Source organism: Crinia signifera, chromosome 1, assembly GCF_055691185.1.
Source record: "Crinia signifera chromosome 1, ASM5569118v1, whole genome shotgun sequence".
In the NCBI taxonomy this organism is placed as follows: Eukaryota; Metazoa; Chordata; class Amphibia; order Anura; family Myobatrachidae; genus Crinia; species Crinia signifera.
In genome coordinates, this window is record NC_139217.1 from 223,644,838 (window position 1) to 223,666,202 (window position 21,365).

The following is a 21,365-nucleotide window of genomic DNA, read 5'->3' on the forward strand; positions in this document are numbered from 1 at the left end:
TTTTCCCGCTCTGTGATGCAGCCACAGTGGAGGGAACATGCTCATGCTATCACAGTCGGGCGCTGGCTGACTGGCCTTGCAAGGAGGAGAAGGCTGCCACATGGGGATGTAACATGTGAGTACTTTGCGTGCAGTCACAGTGCCCAATCCTCTGCAGTAGAGGTACATAGTTCATTCCCTATACCATGAGCACTGGGTGACTGTGCCCATTCCCTGTGTCCAGGCTGACAGCTGGGGTATTATGTGTAGGCCAGGCAGCTCTCCCACAGTCAGTGCTGAGTCCAGCAGTAGGTACTAGCACTACTGCGCATGCATTCAATGCCAGCAACATCATGTACACACTGCTATACCTATTATGTGTATTATAAGCAGGCAATGCATTACTGTGTGTGACACAATATTGGGCATTATGGTGTGACAATATGAACTGACTGGGCATTGTGGTGTGTGGAACATTATGTACTGACCACGCCCCTTTTAAAAGTAGCCACGCCCCTTTGCCCCGAGCGCTCACAATTACATGCTTAACTTTTGCATGCCCCCACTTCTAAATTTCCACTTCGAGCACTGTATATATATATATATATATATATATATATATATATATATATATATATATATATATATATATACACACACACACACACACTATTGTATATCCAATGCATAAACAGTTCAATAAACTTTTCATGCGGTGCTCCCATCAGGCACATATATAGTATATCGTCCAAATCCACAATCCAAATGAAATAGGGCACTCACCAGACAGTAATCAACTAAATATCCTGAAACTAAACATGGCTAAAACTGAACTTCTAATCTTCCATCCCCCGAACATCCCCTCTTCTCCCACTATCTCCATCAGCATTGGTGAAACCGAGATCACCTCCTCCGACCAAACGCATTCCTCTACACTGACGCGACCAAAGTTCTCATTCACTCTCTTGTCATCTCCCGCCTTGACTACTGCAACATCCTTCTTTCCAGGCTACCTCTCGCCCACCTCGCCCCTCTCCAATCCATTCTTAACGCCACTACTAGGCTCATCTTCCTCCCCCGCCGCTCCACCTCCCTCCTCTGTCTATCTCTTTACTGGCTCCCCTTTCCTTTCCGAGATCTTTTTAAACTTCTCACCACCACCTACAAGGCTCTCTCCTCCACCGCTCCTTACCTCTCTTGACTGATCTCTATCCGCACTCCCTCCCGTCCTCTTCGCTCAGCCGCCGACCGCCGCCTGACCTATCACCTAATCACTTCCTCCCACTCCCTTGTCCAAGACTTCTTTCGCGCTGCCCCCCTGCACTGGAATAACCTCCCGCCACCCATCGGGCTTTCTGATTCTCTTACCTCCTTTAAGCGCTCCCTCAAAACCCACTTTTTCCGACTAGCCTATCCCTCCTCCTCCTAACCTCTTTTGCTCCTCCTATCCTGCCTACCCTACCCCTCCATCCGTTACTACTTATCCTATTGTTTTTCATTCGTCCACCCACCTCCTTTTAGTCTGTTAAATCTTATGAGTAGGGCCCTCCTTCCTCACATGCTCACCCTATCTCTTTACCTCACCAGCGCTCCTGCCCTGTTCTTCCCTTCCTCTACTTCAGCTTCAGTCTCCTCGACAATTTCGACACCTACTTCAGAACTGATGCTGATTTTAGTTCTACCAGCTTTACCCCTATTTATGCTGTATTTTATCACCACACCCTGTACGTTACCTTGTAATTTGTTTTTTGTTTGCTATGTACGGCGCTGCGGACACTTTGTGGCGCCTTATAAATAAATAAACTACTACTGCTACTAAATACTTTTATTGCTTTATTTAAAGCATCATAGAGCCGACGTTTCAGGCCACTCTGGGTCCTTAATCATAGCATCCAACTTCCAATAGGAGAAAGGTCGACTGATCTCATAGCATATGACCCACACTTATATAGGGCTGTAATCAATGCTGCATATTCCATTTGTGTTAACAGGAAGTGCAGTCTTTCTATGTAGAATGTGACACACAAACAAACCCACCACAATCAATCTATACAATCACCCACAGGGTATATAAGGTTAGCTCAAGTATGTCATATATAAGTCTCATACCTCATGCCTGAGTAAAGGAAAATGTTTAAGCCTCTCACGAGTAGAATAGTGAATCAGCGAACTTTACTTCCGCGTTCCAGCACCGTGGAACGCATATCATATTCGCCCGGTCAGCTAATCCGGCTCAGGGACTCATCACTGTGTGCCTTTTTCCCATAGGCGCACCCTTACTATGGCCATCCCCGCCTTAACACATCACAACATGATGCACGCCCCAGTGTGGTTGCTTAGCAACATCATCATGATACACGCCCCTGCCTTGGTGCGTGTCATCACATGAGTGCAAAAATGCCAATGTGTTCCATAACAATGGAACACAGGACTGCGGTCACATAACCAATATTCAAATATTCCATATTTCACATTAGTCACCCCCACTTTTCTCATATAATATACATTATTCCAGAATAATTAGATTTCTATATATGATGACTTATTATTACTGCCTAGGAAGGACGGATTTTATATAATGGAAACTGGATGATGTTACACTTACTGAATATGCAAATCTATACCCATATAAGTGAGGACAGTAGCTTGAGATCAGTTCACTAGTTAAACAACATACACACATATAAACAATAACATACACAAATATAATATTTACATAATAAAAGAGCTATCAGGTTACCATGTAAGGCATTCTATAACTTTCATAGTACTATACATGTTCATCAATTGTATCTACTTCTTATCAAGAATTACTGATGTAATATGCAACCATGGTCTTCCTGAACTATTACTATACTATACTATGATACTATGTTAGTATAAGCTGTTGCTCAATCAAGGGAATCACTTGGGCTAATGGTGTCCAAAGAGTAGATCCATCTTGCTTCCTTTTGCAAAAGGACCCTGGCACGATCTCCTCCCCTCTCCAATTTGGGTACTTGGTCAATGATCATACTCTTTAATGACGAGAGTGCATGTTGTTTATCTAGGAAGTACCGTGCCACAGGTTTGTGCACTGCTCTTATACTGGACCGGTGGTTGGCCATCCTCTCTTTAAAAGAGCAAACAGTTTTTCCTATGTACATAAGACCACTGTGAGGATGATAGAAGAATCCACCTGTGTTCATGGACTGACATGTGGTGCATCCAGTGCACTTGTAGCATCCCACACGTGTGGGTCTCAGCCATTGAGTGTTCATAGTGTTGCTGAAGTTTAATGTCGGTCTCATGAGCATATCCTGCAGGTTTTGTCCTTGGCGATAAGCTATCATTGTTCTTTTTATGCAACTTCAGTTTAGGATCTGAGGCAACAATGTACCAGTGTTTGTTGATACTTTCCCTAAAATTTGCGGCACGAGTATCGTGAGTGGTGGTCACAATCAACTGTCTAGGGGCTTTTTCTTCACTGCCCTCTCTTTCAAATTGATACTCTCTGCCCGTTTACAGCTGTTTTTGATTATGTCTGGTGAGTAACCCCTATTGGAGGAATTTTCTCTCATCTCCTCAATTTGTGCATTGGAGTTGTTGATATCAGTGTTTGTGCGGAGTACCCTTAGGAACTGTGATATCTGTAGCCCATTCTTCAGATTTGTAGGGTGGTAACTAGTATAGTGGAGCAATGAGTTCTGATCTGATGGTTTCTTGTATAATTTGGTCTCAAGTTTTCCACCATTCCTATATACCGTAACATCCAGGAAATCAATGGACATACAGTTAGCAAAATGTGTGAAATGGATAGGTGATTCCTTAGCATTGAGTTCATCTACCATTGCTTCAAAAGACATCATTGCCACATCAAGAATATATCGTCGATGAAGCGGTAGTAGTGTCAAATATTTTTGCCATATTCGCCCAAGATATACTTCTCTTCATACTCTGCCATATAAATGTAAGCATAAACTGGTGCTAGATTGGAGCCCATGGCAGTCCCTTTATGTTGTATATAATAATTGGCGCCATACAAAAAATGGTTGTTAGTGAGGACCTGTTCAATCAAGGAACAAATTAATTCAATTGGTGGTGTATTATGTTTTGCTTTTATCAATCTGTTCCTAGCCGCATCAATCCCTTCATTATGCAGTATAACCGTATAAAGGGATGAGACGTCCATGGTTGCAAAATATTACATCAGGTTCTGTTGTATCAATTATTCTAATTTTGGACAAAAACTCTGGTGCGTCCTGAATGTAGCTAGGGGTAAATCTCACTAAAGGCTGTAGTACCTAATCTACTGTACGAACTGTGCCGCAGATTGCATCTCTGATCCCCTGGCAGAGATGATAGGCCTGCCATGAGGTTTATCTAGCCTTTTATGCACTTTTGGCAATGAGTAGAAGATAGGGCAAATAGGGTTATCAACCCTAAGATAGTTTGCTATCACTTCATCAATCCACCCAGGGGCAAGGCCTTGCGTACCAGAGTGTTGACGGAGACCAAAAGCAGAGGCGCGGAGTCTAACCTGCCAGCGGTATTCACCAGGGACCCCCGCAAGGGGATATGGACTTGGCTGCGTCTGACAGGCAGGTCGCGGCCCCCTGCCCTGGCCCTCTGAACGTAGGCTGGGACTGGAGCTGTGAGGGTTGGAGATGACTGTAGGAATGACACTGGAGACACTGGCAGGTGGAACAGTCTCTAGATGGCACAGTGTGAAAGTGTCAACACAGATGTCGACAGCGAGGTCGTCGGGATCACTCAACTGCAAGGTGGTAACTGCAGGAGGCTTCTGGAGATGGTATACCAGGTGAGTATGATTAGCAGGAATCAGTTACTCGACTGCAGAGTGGATTTAGCAGGAGTCTTCTGGGGATGACAAATCAGGTAGTAGCCGCAGGTACTGCGAGAGGTACACGGGGAATCCGGATAACCAGGAGCCTTGGAAACAGCTGAACACAGGATGTACTGGGAACAGATGAACACAAGTTCAAGGCAATGACTGAGTATCAGAGGCCGGAATATATCCCCCCATGCTGGGTGCTGATTGGTTAGCTGCAGCAGCACCAATCAGTACAGAGAAAGACTGAGCATACCTGAGAGGTATGCAGGTGTGTGGGTCAGAGGTTACCCTGGCTGAGCAGCGGGATTGGACCCTCTGGTCAGCTGAGCGCATGTGTCATGTCGGCGCCCATGTCGCGCGGACTCCAGCGTGCCGGCATGTCGATTAGACGGGTCAGCACCAGCTAAACATGGGACATCTCGCCAGGCACTGACACCGACCAGAGGCCTTACTCTCAGCGCTGACCACCGGGAAGGTAATGGACGCGGTCTCAGACGGGGCTGAGACCCACGGTTTGTGACAGTACCCCCTCCCTTTAGGGTGGGCACCGAACACCCTTTAGGCTTGGACGGATTCTCTTCGTGAAACATTTTGAGTAATCGAGGAGCATGCACATCTTCCGCATCCGCCCAACTCCTTTCCTCAGGACCATATCCTCTCCAGTCAATGAGGTATTGGAGACGCCCATACCTCCGACGAGAATCAATGATTTTGTTGATCTCAAATTCTACTCTCCTGCTGGTTCGGACTTTGGGTAGTGATGGGGAAGAGGTATGGAAGCGATTCAGGATGAGAGGACGTAACAAGGAGATGTGAAACGAGTTGGGAATGCGTAACGATTTGGGTAACTTCAACTTATACGCCACAGGATTGATCCTTTGTATAATGGTATAAGGCCCGATAAATCTGGGAGCAAATTTCATAGAAGGAACTCTCAGCCTGAGATTCCGTGTAGAAAGCCAAACTTTATCCCCTGGACACAACTCAGAGAAAGCTCTTCTTTTGCGATCTGCAAAGAACTTGTACCTTTTTGAAGCTTTCTTGATGTTGGAATGAACCTCTCTCCAGATTTGAGAGAAATGGTTAACGACTGCTGCGGCTGCAGGTACATCTATCGCAGGTAAAGCTTAAAAATTGGGGGCCCGAGGATGTTGACCATAGACTGTAAAGAAAGGGGAATGCCCAGTAGTTGTGTGGTACCTGAAGTTATGGGCAAATTCAGCCCATGGGAGGAGTCTAGACCAGTCATCTTGAGAGGATGATACATAAAGACGTAGGAAGGTCTCCAGATCCTGGTTTAACCTTTCTGTCTGGCCGTTGGACTGGGGGTGATAGCCTGAAGAAAACTTTAATTTTATTTGGAATGCATCAGACAAAGCTCTCCAAAACCGTGCTACAAATTGTACCCCACGATCGGACACAATTTCACTAGGCAAGCCATGACTTTTGAAGATATGCTGTACAAACAGCTGAGCCAGACTAGGAGCGGATGGTAGCCCGGGTAATGGAATGAATCGGGCCATCTTGGAAAATCTGTCAACTATTACCCAGATGGTGTTGTAATCTTGAGATTTGGGTAAGTCGCAGATAAAGTCCATCGAAATGTGAGTCCAGGGACGAGATGGAATAGACAAAGGATGGAGCTGGCTGGCTGGAGCTTGTCGGGACACTTTGTGCTGTGCACACTCTGGACAGGAGGCCACAAACTCCTTCACTTCTTTTCCAATCTGTGGCCACCAGTAGGATCTCTGAATAATTTTTAATGTCCCCTGGGCGCCGGGATGCCCAGAAAATAATGACTTGTGTGCCCAGGAGAGTAGTTTTTACCTTGAGGAGGCACGGGTGACACTTGTGTGGGAGCAAAAGCGATGGGGTCAAGGATGGGCCGACTCTCTTGCAGGTCTGAATCCTCTTCCATGGAATGGGATAAAGCATCAGCTTTTACATTCTGGGTGCCTGGACGGTATAACAGTTTAAAAGAGAAACGAGAGAAAAACAAAGACCAACGAGCCTGTCGGGGATTCATACACTGGGCAGACTGGAGGTATAGCAGGTTTTTATGATCTGTGAAGATCGTCACGGGGAACTTGGCACCTTCCAATAAATATCTCCATTCTTCGAGAGATAATTTGTTGGCAAGCAATTCTTGATCTCAAATGGAATAATTTCTTTCTACTGGAAGAAACTTGCGAGAGAAGAACCCACAGGGGTGGAGTTTTTCATCACTGTTTTTCTGGGATAGCACAGCACCTACTCCTATGTTAGAGGCATCCACCTCAAGGAAAAAGGGATGATCGACATCGGGCTGAGACAGGATAGGTGCGGTGACAAAGGCTTGCTTTAAAAACTGGAAGGCTGCGACGGCTTCTGGAGGCCAGCTGGCTGGATTAGCCCCTTTCTTGGTGAGTGCGATAATGGGTGCAATCAGTGTGGAGAAGCCTCGAATGAATTTCCTGTAGTAGTTGGCAAATCCTATAAAGCGTTGGACTGCTTTGAGGGAAGTGGGTTGCGACCACCCATTAATAGCCTCCAATTTCTCTGAATCCATACGCAAATCAAAGCCAGAAATGATGTAACCTAAAAAGGGCACGGAAGGAACTTCAAAGGTACATTTGGAAATCTTGCCATAAAGTTTGTTTTGCCGAAGACGAGACAATACTTCTTTGACCTGGGTTCGATGAGAGGATAAGTCTTTTGAAAAAATGAGGATGTCATCGAGGTATACCACGGGACAAACGTAGAGCATGTCCCTGAAGACCTCATTTACAAATTGCTGGAAGACTGCTGGGGCATTGCAGAGACCGAATGGCATTACCAGGTACTCGTAATGACCATCCCGGGTATTAAATGCTGTCTTCCACTCATCGCCTTCACGGATCCGTATCAAATTGTATGCACCACGGAGATCCAGTTTGGTGAAGACTCTGGCACCCCTCACCCGGTCAAAGAGTTCTGTAATTAAAGGAAGAGGGTAACTGTTCTTGACCGTGATATTGTTTAAACCTCGGTAATCGATGCACGGACGAAGGCCTCCATCTTTTTTCTTTACGATAAAGAAACCTGCGCCTGCTGGGGAACTCGAGGGCCGGATGAACCCTTTCTGAAGATTCTCCTGAATGTATGCGGACTTGGCTTGGGTTTCAGGAACAGACAAAGGGTAAGTTCGACCTTTAGGAGGAAACTTCCCAGGAAGAAGATCAATTTTACAGTCCCAATCACGATGAGGAGGTAGAGTATCAGCAGACTGCTCGCAGAACACATCAGCAAATTCACTGTAGACTTCAGGGAGCTCAGGGAGAACTTTCGCATTGGCTGAACGAGTGGGCACCACTGACTTGATACACTGCTGTTGGCAATGAGAACTCCATTGCTCGATCTGTAATGTCTTCCAATTGATATTAGGATTGTGAAGACGGAACCAGGGAAGACCGAGGACGATTTCATAAGAAGATTTGGGAATGATGAGAAATTTGATCTGCTCCTGATGCAACATGCCAACTCTAAGGGTGAGGAGGCTGGTACAGAAACGGACCTCACTGCCTGGAATTCTGCTGCCATCAACTGCTGTAACAGCTAGATAGATGTGGAACTAACGGTTCCATAGGAATCTTCAGTTTAGTAACCAGTTCTTGTGAAATGAAATTCCCGGCCGAACCAGAATCAGCCAAGGCGGTGCTGGAGTGGGCACCAGCAGGGGTATCCAAAGATACTGGCAAAACAAAGTCAAAGTCTGGAGGAGACTTAGCCACTTGACCTAACCTGACTCCTCCCTTACAGGTTAGGCTCGGTCGTTTCCCGAACGCTCGGGGCAATTGTTAATGAAATGACTGGGAGCAGCACAATATAGGCACAAACGATTGCGCTGCCTACGGGTACGTTCTTCGGGAGTCAGACGTGATCTACCCACTTGCATTGGTTCTTCACGCGTAGGAGACTCAGAACGAATCTTGGGAGAAACTTTCGGAATTAACTTCTTGTGTTTTTCTAGTCCTCTCTCACGAAGACGTAAATCAATCTTGACACATAAAGATATAAGATCTTCCAATCGGTCAGGAAGATCACGAGAGGCCAGCTCATCTTTAATCCGGTCAGAGACTCCCAACCAGAATGCAGCTGTCAGGGCTTCGTTGTTCCACTGTAATTCAGACGCGAGAGTTTGAAAGTGGATTACATACTGCCCCATGGGGCGAGACCCTTGCTTGATCTGGAGGATGTCGGTAGCTGCTGACACGGGTCGACCTGGCAAGTCGAATATGCGGCGAAAGGTCTGGATAAATTGGTCGTAGTCCGCCAGCAGAGGATCTGCTCTCTCCCATAAAGGTGACACCCAATTTAGGGCGGAACCAGTTAATAATGACACAATATATGCAATTTTAATTCTGGCCGTGGGAAAATTATGAGGAACCAATTCGAACTGGATTTGGCACTGGTTGATAAACCCTCTGCAGGTCTTGGGGTCGCCATCGTATTTGCTGGGTGCTGGCAGTTGGAGACGAGAAGGTGGGGCTGGTGAAGCTGATCCTCCGGGGGAAGTTGACATAGAAGTCTACAGGGATTGCTGCAGGTTATCCAACCTGCTGGACACATCCTGCAAGAATTTGATCACCTGCTGCTGAGTGGCTTCTTGGGTCTCCATTCTGGCAGCGACATTTTGGAGAACCGCTGGTCCCACGCTTGGGTCTTGAGCCGAGTCCATTGGCCTTGAACTTACTGTCAGCTCTGGGGTCTGTTGTGTTCCCGACTCTGACCGTTGTGGACCAGTGGAGGGCGCTGAGTACCGGAAGGCTGGAGGCCTGATGTATGACATGCACAGGGGCAAGGCCTTGCGTACCAGAGTGTTGACGGAGACCAAAAGCACTGGCAGGTGGAACAGTCTCTAGATGGCACAGTGTGAAAGTGTCAACACAGATGTCGACAGCGAGGTCGTCGGGATCACTCAACTGCAAGGTGGTAACTGCAGGAGGCCTCTAGAGATGGTATACCAGGTGAGTATGATTAGCAGGAATCAGTTACTCGACTGCAGAGTGGATTTAGCAGGAGTCTTCTGGGGATGACAAACCAGGTAGTAGCCGCAGATACTGCGAGAGGTACACGGGGAATCTGGATAACCAGGAGCCTTGGAAACAGCTGAACACAGGAGGTACTGGGAACAGATGAACACAAGTTCAAGGCAATGACTGAGTATCAGAGGCCGGAATATATTACCCCTGCTGGGTGCTGATTGGTTAGCTGCAGCAGCACCAATCAGTACAGAGAAAGACTGAGCATACCTGAGAGGTATGCAGGTGTGTGGGTCAGAGGTTACCCTGGCTGAGCAGCGGGATTGGACCCTCTGGTCAGCTCAGCGCATGTGTCATGGTGGCGTCCATGTCGCGCGGACTCCAGCGTGCCGGCATGTCGATTACACGGGTCAGCACCAGCTAAACATGGGACATCTCGCCAGGCACTGACACCAACCAGAGGCCTTACTCTCAGCGCTGACCACCGGGAAGGTAATGGACATGGTCTCAGACGGGGCTGAGACCCACGGTTTGTGACAGACGGTTTATGAACAAATTAGCAAAAATCCTATGTACACCATGAAAAAAGAGATGGGTGTTATCATTCACCATGCTACCCTATCTTGGTGGATTGATGAATTGATAGCAAACTATCTTCGGGATGATAACCCTATTTGCCCTATCTTTTACTCATTGCCAAAAGTGCATAAAAGGCTAGATAAACCCCCTGGCTGGCCTATCATCTCTGCAGTGAAGCAACCTATGGCACAGTTCGTAGATCAGGTGCTACAGCCTGTAGTAAGATCTAACCCTAGCTACATCCGGGACACACCAGACTTTTTGTCCAAAATTAGGGTAATTGATACAATAGAACCTGATGTAATATAGGCAACAATGGACGTCTCGTCCCTTTATACAGTTATACTGCATAATGAAGGGATCAATATGGTTAGGGACAGATTGATATAAGCAAAACATCATACACCACCAATTGAATTCATTTATTTCCTGATTGAACAGGTCCTCACTAAGAACCATTTTTTGTATGGCACCAATTATTATATACAACATAAAGGGACTGCCATGGGCTCTAATCTAGCCCCAGTTTATGCTAACATTTATATGGCAGAGTATGAAGAGAAGTATATATTGGGTCTTAGTTTTAAACTACTACCTGTTAAGACTCTGAGGAAATACCACCAAACCAGAACCCTAACTCTGTTGCCTCTAGCTGTGGTTGGCGGACGCTTACAGTGCTAGCCTTCACCTTTAACAGCCACGTTCGAAGGAGCTGATTATGCCGGCTCCGACCCTGATGCCACCAGGTCTTATGTGGGACAACGGGGAGATGGCAAGACAAACTATCTAAGAAAGAGAATGGAATGGGATACCCCCAGAGTCTCAGCGATTCTGACAGGAGTCTGGGAGCAGGCTCCACAAGACCCAGGTGAAGCAACAATGCTCGAAGATGGTACCGGGAAGTATAAATATATGTAACCATACACAAGCTGGGACCAGGGATGAATAAGATAACAAGACTATGGATGCAACAATGCAAAAGAAATGACACCAAAAAGAGCAATGAATAACAAGGACAGCAACTCCTGACTAATCTCAATAGCTGGTAAACGGAGATCAGCACAGGAGTTCCTCTGAGCAAACTGACAGAGTAGCTGAAACACTGCAGGCACAGGACTGGACTGGTACACTGGATGCTGCTGACAAGCTTGGCTGGAACTAGGAACACTCTGGAAACTCAACAAGGGCACACAGAACTATAACCGGCGTATGTTCCCATCAGACGCCGGCCACTTATTCAAAATTACCGCCCCCTGGCTGATGACCTCAGCCGATGTGCAGGAAGCCACCAGGCGGAAGTTCGATGACGTTGCCGAGCAACACCCCGATGCCCGGCCGCTGTCAATCACGGGACGGAAGCTCGAGGCATTGCCCGGCAACATCCCCAATGCCTCCCCGCAGTCCGGACCAGCGCTCGGGGTCCTCCGCCCGCCCCTGACCTCCCAGCAGCAGGAGAAATGCCAGGTAAAGGACGGCGGCGGCTAACACTAACTCTTCATCGACGATATATTCTTGATGTGGCAGGGATCAATGATGTCTTTTGAAGCAATGGTAGATGAACTCAATGCTAAGGAATCACCTCTACATTTCACACATTTGGCTAACTGTATGTCCATTGATTTCCTGGATGTTACGGTGTATAGGAATGGTGGAAAACTTGAGACCAAATTATACAAGAAACCATCAGATCGGAACTCATTGCTCCACTATACTAGTTACCACCTTACAAATCTGAAGAATGGGCTACCGATATCACAGTTCCTTAGGGTACTCCGCACAAACACCGATATCAACAGCTCCAAGGCACAAATTGAGGAGATGAGAGAAAATTCCTCCAATAGGGCTTACTCACCAGACATAATCAAAAACAGCTTGAAATGGGCTGAGAGTATCAATTTGAAAGAGAGAACAGTGAAGTAAAAGACCCTAGACAGATTGATTGTGACCACCACTCACGATACTCGTGTTTGCAACTGTTAGGAAAAGTATCAACAAACACTGGGACATTGTTGCCTCAGATCCTAAACTGAAGTTGCAAAAAAATCGATGATAGCTTATCGCCAAGGACAAATCCTGTGGGATATGCTCATGAGACTGACATTAAACTTCAGCAACACTATGAACACTCAATGACCCACACGTATGGGATGCTACAAGTGTACTGGATGCACCACATGTCAGTCCATGAACACAGGTGGATTCTTCTATCATCTTCACAGTGGTCACAAGATCAAGATCCGATACAGACTAACGTGTTCGCCGGATCATGTAATATATCTACTGAAGTGTCCGTGTGGACTTCTGTACGTAGGAAAAATGGTTTGCTCTTTTAAAGAGAGGGTGGCCAACCACCGGTCCAGTATAAGAGCAGCGTACGCGTCAAAGTCTAGTGACAAACCTGTGGCATGGCACTTCCTAGATAAACAACATGCTCTCTTGTCATTAAAGAGTATTATCATCGACCAAGTACCCAAATTGGAGAGGGGAGGAGATCGTGCAAGGATCCTTTTGCAAAAGGAAGCAAGATGGATCTACTCTTTGGACATTATTAGCCCAAGGGGCCTAAATTAATATAACTCCCTAATATGTTTCTTATGAGTATATATCGCTGCACACAAGAGTGAGTTCCTTGATTGATTGATTGATACAGCTGATACTAAAATTATATCGCCAATAGTTCAGGGAGACCACGGTTGCATATTACATCAGTAATTCTTGATAAGAAGTTGATAAAATTGATGAACATGTATAGTACTATGGAAGTTATAGTATGTCTTACATCAGGGGTGTCCAAACTTTTTGCGGTGAGGGACAGATTTGGTGAAGTGTAAATGTGTGGGAGCCAACCATTCAGCCTGACATTCTTTGAGACATTAATCACATCAGAATGGTCCCCCACTATGCCCCCATTCACTGTATGTACCCCCAGCCTTCCCCTCCTTCACTGTATGTCCCCCATTCACTGTATGTTCCCCACTCTGCACCCATTCACTCTGTCCCCCAGCCTGCCCCTTTCTCTTAATGTCCATCAGTGCCTCCATTCATTTTATGTCCCCAAGCCTGACCCTCTTTCACTGTATGACTCCCATTCACTGTATGACCCCCATTCACTATGTACCCCACTCTGCCCCCATTCACTGTATGTCCCCCAGCCTGCCCCTGCTCCCCCTTCTCTGAATGGCCATCACTGCCTCCATTCACTGTATGTCCCCCACTCTGCCACCTCCCTTCTCTATATGTTTCCCAGCCCATTGTGTGAGCCAGAGGAAGGAGAGGCAAAGCAGGCACTGCAAGGACAGGAGATGCTTGGGCTCCTGCTGCTTCTCTCCTCCACTCTGCAGGTTACAGGAGCAAGCTTCCCCCTTGCTGCCCCCTCCCCAAACACTGCTGTCACTGTGATTGTGGAGTAGGGTGATATTTGATTGCAGCAGCAGGGGTAGGACGCCAAACACATCTGACTGTGTCGGCCGGCACCTCCTCACTGCAGCAGACAGCAAGGCGCGCTCGGGGGGGCCCCACCTTTAGTGTCCTGTGCTGTGCTTCCCACATCTGATGCTCTGCCCGCTTCCAGCTGGAGGCTGCGGGCCGCTTGAAATGACAGCAGGGGCCGCATTTGGCCCCCGGGCCTGGCTTTGGACATGCCTGCCTTACATGGTTAACCTGATAGCTCTTTTATTATGTAACTAGTATATTTGTGTATGTTATTGTTTATATGTTTGTATTTTGTTTAAATAGTGAACTGATCTCAAGCTACTGTCCTCACTTATATGGGTATAGATTTGCATATTCAGTAAGTGTAACCTCATCCAGTTTGCCTTATATAAAATCCATCCTTCCTAGGCAGTAAGAATAAGTCATCATACATAGAAATCTAATTATTCTGGAATAATGTATATTATATGAGAAAAGTGGGAGTGACTAATGTGAAATATGGAATATTTGAATATTGGTTATGTGACCGCAGTCCTGTGTTCCATTCTTATGGAACGCCTTGGCATTTTTGCACTCACGTGGTGACACACCCCAAGGCACGGGCACGCATCACAATAATGTTGCTAAGCAACCATACAAGACTGGCCACACGTGATGACGCGTCCTGGAATAGGGGTACCCATCATGTTGTGATGCGTTAAGGCGGGGAAGGCCATAGTAAGGGTGCGCCTATGGGAAGAAGGTGCAATGAGTACCTGAGCCGCACATGGGGGATTAGCTGACTGGGCCGGATATGATATGCGTTCCACAGTGCTGGAACGCGGAAGTAAAGTACGCTGATCACTATTCTACTCTTGAGAGGCTTAAAGATTTTCTTTTACTCAGGCATGAGGTATGAGACTTATATATGACATACTTGAGCCAACCTTATATACCCTGTGGTTGACTGTATAGATTGATTGTGGTGGGTTTGTTTGTGTGTCACATTCTATATAGACAGACTGCACTTCCTGTTAACGCACATGGAAGATGCAGCATTGAGTACAGCCCTATATAAGTGTGGGTCATATGCTCTGAGATCAGTTATACTTTCTCCTATGGGAAGTTGGATGCCATGATTAAGGACCAAGAGTGGCCTGAAACGTTGGCTCTCGGATGCTTTAAATGAAGCAATAAAAGCATTTAAGTGATTAAGGTCTGGTGAGTGCCCTAATTCATTTGGATTATATATATATGTATATATATCAATTAGACAGTAGCGGCACAGGGGAGGGTAGGGGATAGAGCCCCAGTGTGTGCCGTAGTATAATAAGAGCACTGCGTATACCCCAGGAGGGGTTTATGCTCCCATTATGGAATTATTCAGCAGAGGAATGTGGAGGTGAGGAAAGGGCTGATGGATCTAAGGGTTTAGAATAGAAGATTGATAGGCCTCGTGATTCTCTGTATTCGCGCCATTTGAACCATTTGTTATGGATCGACGAGGCTGAGGATGAGTATTTAATGTTAGCTGTCTCGAATAAGAAATGTTTATGAGTAGTATTAGCAATGTTGGCCTATGGCTGCCTTAGTTGAAATCAAAATGTGCCTAAGTATATATAGATCTCCCTCAGAGAGTAACATATTACGATGTAGTAACGCCACTATCGGGTCAGGAGGGACGCGTATTTTCAGGACAGCACTAATGAGAGAGAATACTTCAGACCACAGCGGGCGTATCAGCGCACAGTCCCAGAAAATGTGGTAGATTGAACCAACATCGCCACAACCCCTCCAACAAAGCTTGGAGACGGCAAGCCAGATCCCATGTAGCCGCTGAGGGGTGAAGTATGCCCTCTGACAGAACTTATAAAACATCTCATAATGGTGTAGACATTTGGACATTTTAAAGCCAGAATAGGCAATGGAATCCCATTCTTCCTCTGTGAAAGTAATGGAAAGATCCGCTTCCCATTTTAACTGCGCTGGCAGTTTTCCTTTTTTCAATTTTGTAATTAAGTAATTGTACCATTTTGATATCTCCCCTCTATGCGTCTGAGAAGACAGATTGGAGAATAGATATTTAGGGAAGGATGGGCAGACTGAAGCATTTTTAAAAGTAGCGGATAACCAATGACGTATTTGGAGGTATTTGTAGAAATCTTGTTTGGGCAGCCCATACTGCGCCTGCAGAGTGGAGACTTGTAAAAGGGTGCTATTGGGGAACAACTGTCTTAGGTGTAAAATTCCTGCCTCAATCCAAGAGTCCAGCTGCAAGTTAGGTATGAGCCTGGCTATAGATTTTATTGATAGGTCGGGGCCTGGCAGGGAAACATTAACATCATCCGATATAGTTCTATACTAGACTGATAGGGTAGCTCTGATAGCTGCACCCGGAACAGACCATATTGGGGATGCATGTGGAGGGACCCAAAGCAAATCGGATAGAGTAATTTTTGATGAGAAAGAGCGTTCCATCACCACCCAAGGCTTAGGGGAGTGAAGTGCAAACCAATCTCTGGCCTGACTAAGTATACACGCCATTTGATATCTCTCAATATCTGGGTAGGATGCCCCCCCCCCCAAGTCCTTAGGCAGTGAGAGGACCCCCCTAGATATTCGGGGCCGAGAGCCCTTCCAAATATACTTAGAAAACAAGGTGTTGAATTTACAGATAAGAGACTTCGAAGGAAGTCTAGGGATAGCCCTGAAAAGATACATAGGTTTAGGCAATAATATCATCTTAGATGCTGCTATCCTGCCAAGTCAAGATATCTCATAGATAGACCATTCTAGAATAAATTTTTCAAAAGATTTTAGTAATGGTATAAAATTGCAGTCGATTATATTGGCATCCCTAGCCACATACACCCCCAAGTATTTGATTGACTTTGTTTGCCAGGCATAGCGGTATTTATCTTTTAATAGCACAGCGACTGCTGGGGGGACATTTAGTGGGAGGGCTTCCGTCTTGGAAGTGTTCCATTTATAGAAGGAAACCTTGGAATATTCCTCAAGAATCTTATGGAGAGCGGGGAGGGATTTCTCAGGATCCAAGAGGCATAGGAGTATGTCGTCAGCGAACATAAATATTTTATGGGGAATCCCACTGATAATCGGTTCTTTAATCTGACTATTTGATCTAATTTTTTCAGCGAGGGGTTCTATGGCCAGTACAAAGATGAGCGGGGACAAGGGGCAGCCCTGCCGAGTACCGTTGGAGATGTGAAAACTAGAGGAAAGGCAGCCGTTTACATACACCCTTGCGGATGGGCATGAGTATAAAGCAAATATGGCATCCAGGAATCTACCGCTAATACCAAAACGTAACAGGACAGATCTAAGGTAACTCCAGTGGAGCCTGTCAAACGCTTTCTCAGCATCAAGAGAAAGCAGCAATAGGGGGTCCTGATTCAAATCGCAGTACTCCAAGATGTTGTAAACCCTTCTCATGTTATCCGAATCCCACCTGGTCTGCCGCAACAAGGGAGGGGAGTAAAGGTGCCAAACGGTTAGCCACTATCTTTGCGTACAATTTAAGGTCGGTGTTTAATAAGGCAATAGGGCGAAAATTCTGAACCGATGTAGAGGGTTTACCGGGTTTAGGGATCGCCACAATTCGTGCTTCAAGCATTTCTTTCAGGAAGCCTTTGGATTCTGATGCTTCATTAAAGACGTTCAACAATAAGGGAGCTAGATCTGACTTGAAGCATTTATAAAAATTAGAAGGGTAGCCGTCAGGGCCAGGGGCATTATCACTTGGCAATGTATCAATGGCAGCCTCTATTTCAGAGATGGACCAGGGAGAGCACAAGGACAGACATGTCTCGGAATCCAGCTTCGGGAGATTAATACTATTCAAGAAGGCTGTCAATGTCAGCTGTCATTGGTTGAGGGGTGAGCGCGTCAGAGTTAAGATTATATAGCTGCGAGTAGTATTCCGCAAAGGAGTCCGCAATACTGAAAGGATCAACCACTCTAGCACCTTGAGAATTATATATAAGACTGACTCGTGCCCTAGCCCTCTGCTCCCTCAGTTTTCTAGCCAGAAGACGGCCCGCTTTATTCCCAAAGGTATAGAAGCGCTGATTCAATTTAGCTATTTTCCTTTGCACTTCCTGAAGGGAGAACATGTTAACCTTGTCCCTAGCTTTAACAAGTAGTTTAAACAAAGCTCTGTCTAGGGGGTTTTCCTTGTGCGCAGACTCCAGTCTAGCTAAATCCTCTTCGGTCAAAATGAGATCTCTTGCCTGGGCCTTTTTTAACCTGGATTCTGCTTGTATTGCGGAGCCACGTACAACCGCCTTAAGCGAGCACCAGTGGTTGAACACATTAGTATCCTCTGGTTGGTTGGTGGAAACATATGAAGAAAGGGAATCTTTAATGAATTTACGGGATTCGGGGTGAGATAAGGCAAGTTTGCCCAATTTCCATGGGCCCGGGGGCATCCTATAGGAACTCTGATCCCAAGAGAGCAGTAAAGGGGAGTGATCTGACCATGTAATGGGTAGAATGACAATTTTATGTAGAGAGGCTAATGTCCGCTTGTCAGTCAACACCATGTCTATCCTAGAGTACGTCTGATGTGGATGAGAAAAGAATGTATAGTCGCGGACCCCTGGGTGTCTAACTCGCCATGCATTATGTAGGTCGTATTCACTGATAATCTGTCTGAATCTATGGGAGCGATCTGTTACCTGAGGGCCTCTACTTGAGCCAGGTAGAGACCTGTCTACGGCAGGATCCAGAACCATGTTGAAATCCCCCAGGATCAGAAGGGCTCCCCTAGCATGTCTCTGTTCTGAGGCGCAAAGTTTCCTAAAAAACGCCACCTGTCTTGTGTTTGGAGCATAGCATGAAACTAGGGTGACCTCTACTCTATCCAGTAGGCCCACTAAAATAATAAATCTTCCTTCTGGGTCAGAGTGCTGGGAGGTAACTGTAAAAGGACAGTTAGCAGAGAACAATATAGCCACACCTGCTTTTTTAAGGGGACGGAGCGCCTCAACCAGGGTTCTGGGAGGGGGTAGTGGCCATCCACCCCACAGTAGCCCAAAACAGTGATAGTATCGAGCATCAGTCGGACTGTAGTATAATAATCACTATTACACAGAACTATTAAGAAAGCATAGAATACCGAAGAATAAAAGCACGGCAAAGAGACACTTATAACTCTACAGCTTATGTCACTAGCATCTACAGAAACATGCTTCTATTCTCCAAATTCCACCTTCAGTGGCGATCCCGGCGCACCCCCACTACCAATGGTCAAAAGGAACCACAACGAGAATCTTAACTAGAAGCCAATCGTTTTGCAGCACTGAAAGGTGCACCAGGATACGCCCAGGAGGAAAGCACGATACACACATATAATTCAGTGGGAACAAAAATGTGTCAATCAACCAAGAGATATAGTCTCCTAATGACTACGAAACCGGTATACCAAGATTTATATAAGCGTTACTGGTGTGTGTAATATCTGAAAACAAAAAAAAATAGAATACAAAGATATATAAACCCAACAGGATCAGATAAACTTTAACAGGCATATGGCACTCCACCGACGGGGCACTACTCCGCCGTCGACCAGTCCTGCTGGAGCCGGCGGGTCGGAGATGCCTCCGAGGGAGGGCTCGAAATGTTCCATTTTTGCAGGATTTGTAAACCCTCATCAACTGAGGAGATAGAGATGGTGGACCCCTCACGCATGATCAGCAAACGGGTCGGCAAACCCCAGCGATAAAGGATATTAGCTTTCCTAAGAGCTGCAGTGATAGGTTGTAGGGAGCGCCGTTTGGCAAGAGTCGCCTGTGACAAGTCACCAAACAGCTGGTATGATCCCAGAGCAGCAGCAGTCTCGGAAGAAGGTCTAGCAGCCTTCAATAGTGCTTCTTTAATGTGGTAAAAGTTTACCCTCATAAGGACATCTCTAGGTGACCCTTCAGGAGCGTTCCTAGCATTCGGAAGTCTGTGGATCCGGTCCAGGAGTAAATCTGAAGACGAGGCCGAAGGCAGGAGTTTTTTAAAGATGTCCATTGCCACATCATGGAGGCTGCTGTTAGAAACATTGTCGGGGATACCCCTTAGCTCAGTGGTTCCCAAACTGTGTGCCGTGGCACCCTGGGGTGCCTTGGAGGACTTGCTGGGGTGCCCTGGTTTGGTGGTCCAAGACCAATTCAAGTTACTTATATCCAATATAATAGTTAAATTGTGGACAAACAAAAGTGAATCCTGTCCATTACCACATAATGGATCCCAAGGATGAGATATAAACACAATTTATTTAACTTAATATTTGTTTCTGACTTTCTCAATGAGAAACCTTTAGCTTAGGGGTGCCACAAACAAAATGTATGATGTTTCAGGGTGCTGTGATTCAAAAAGTTTGGGAACCCCTGCCTTAGCTTGAGATTGTTCCTGCGGGAACGATCCTCCAAATCCGCCAGTTTATCCCGCAACGATGCGACCTCTCCCTCCAGAGCAGCATGCGAATCAATCAGGTCATTGTGGGAGGAAACCACCTCTCCCATTTTCGACTCCAGCACGTCTGTGCGGTCTCCCAAATCATCTATGGATCGCTGGCACAATTGGAGGGAAGCGCGGATCTCCGCAGATACCTCATCTTTCATCTGCGACAGCAGGATTTTCAGAGTGCCAACTGTCAGAGCCTCATCGTCAGGAACTTCCCGCCGAGCAGGGGTCCCCAATGGGGAGGACGAGACAGGATCTGGTGCAGCCATCAGAGGGGGAGGGGTCAAGATTGAAGTAGAGGGTGTAAGTAGAGATATTAGTGTAAAGGCTCACTATATCAAGTGTACAAAAGTAGAAGTTATCTGGGAGATCTTGAAGAGCATCGAGTCTCAGGATCAAATTTGTAGTATCCTTGAGAAAGGTGTTCTGAGCCTGCACAACCGGTTGGTTGTGCAGGCTCAGAACACCTTTCTCAAGGATACTACAAATTTGATCCTGAGACTCGATGCTCTTCAAGATCTCCCAGATAACTTCTACTTTTGTACACTTGATATAGTGAGCCTTTACACTAATATCCCGCATGGGAATGGGATTGAGGCCACTAGATCTCTGATTCAAGACAACCCTCTGTTTAAAAGTCCAGCCATTGACTTTTATTTGAGACTCCTGGAGTTAACATTGACTTGCAATTATTTTTATTTTGATGGGTCATATTATTTGCAACGTCGGGGCTGCGCAATGGGTTCTTGCGTAGCCCCGACGTATGCAAATGCATTTATGTTTGAGATAGAAAACAAATTGCACCTATCTCCTCTGGTAGCCAAAGATGACATTGCATGTTATGTTCGATACATCAATGACATCCTGCTGATTTGGACCAGTTCGCATGATGAACTTGAAAAATTATTGATTTCAGCAAATCATGGTGATGACAACATCAAATTCACACATACCGATCAACAGATACCATCAACTACCTTGATGCTCGAATAACACGTCAAGGCTCAGTGATTTCTACATCTCTTTATCACAAGGAGACAGATAGGAATACATTATTGGATGCCAGGAGCCATCATCCCCATGCGTCTAAA

General features: G+C 46.1%; 1 long non-coding RNA gene across 1 annotated transcript in view; it reads left to right on the forward strand.

Annotated features, from left to right (window-relative positions):
• Window positions 1–16,857: 16,857 nt before the first annotated feature.
• LOC146069788 (uncharacterized) overlaps window positions 16,858–21,365 on the forward strand; it is a 59,170-nt gene continuing 54,662 nt past the window's right edge. Inside the window, exon 1 of the long non-coding RNA XR_014472974.1 lies at window positions 16,858–17,148. This is a non-coding gene — a long non-coding RNA (uncharacterized LOC146069788). The remainder of the gene's footprint in view (window positions 17,149–21,365) is intronic.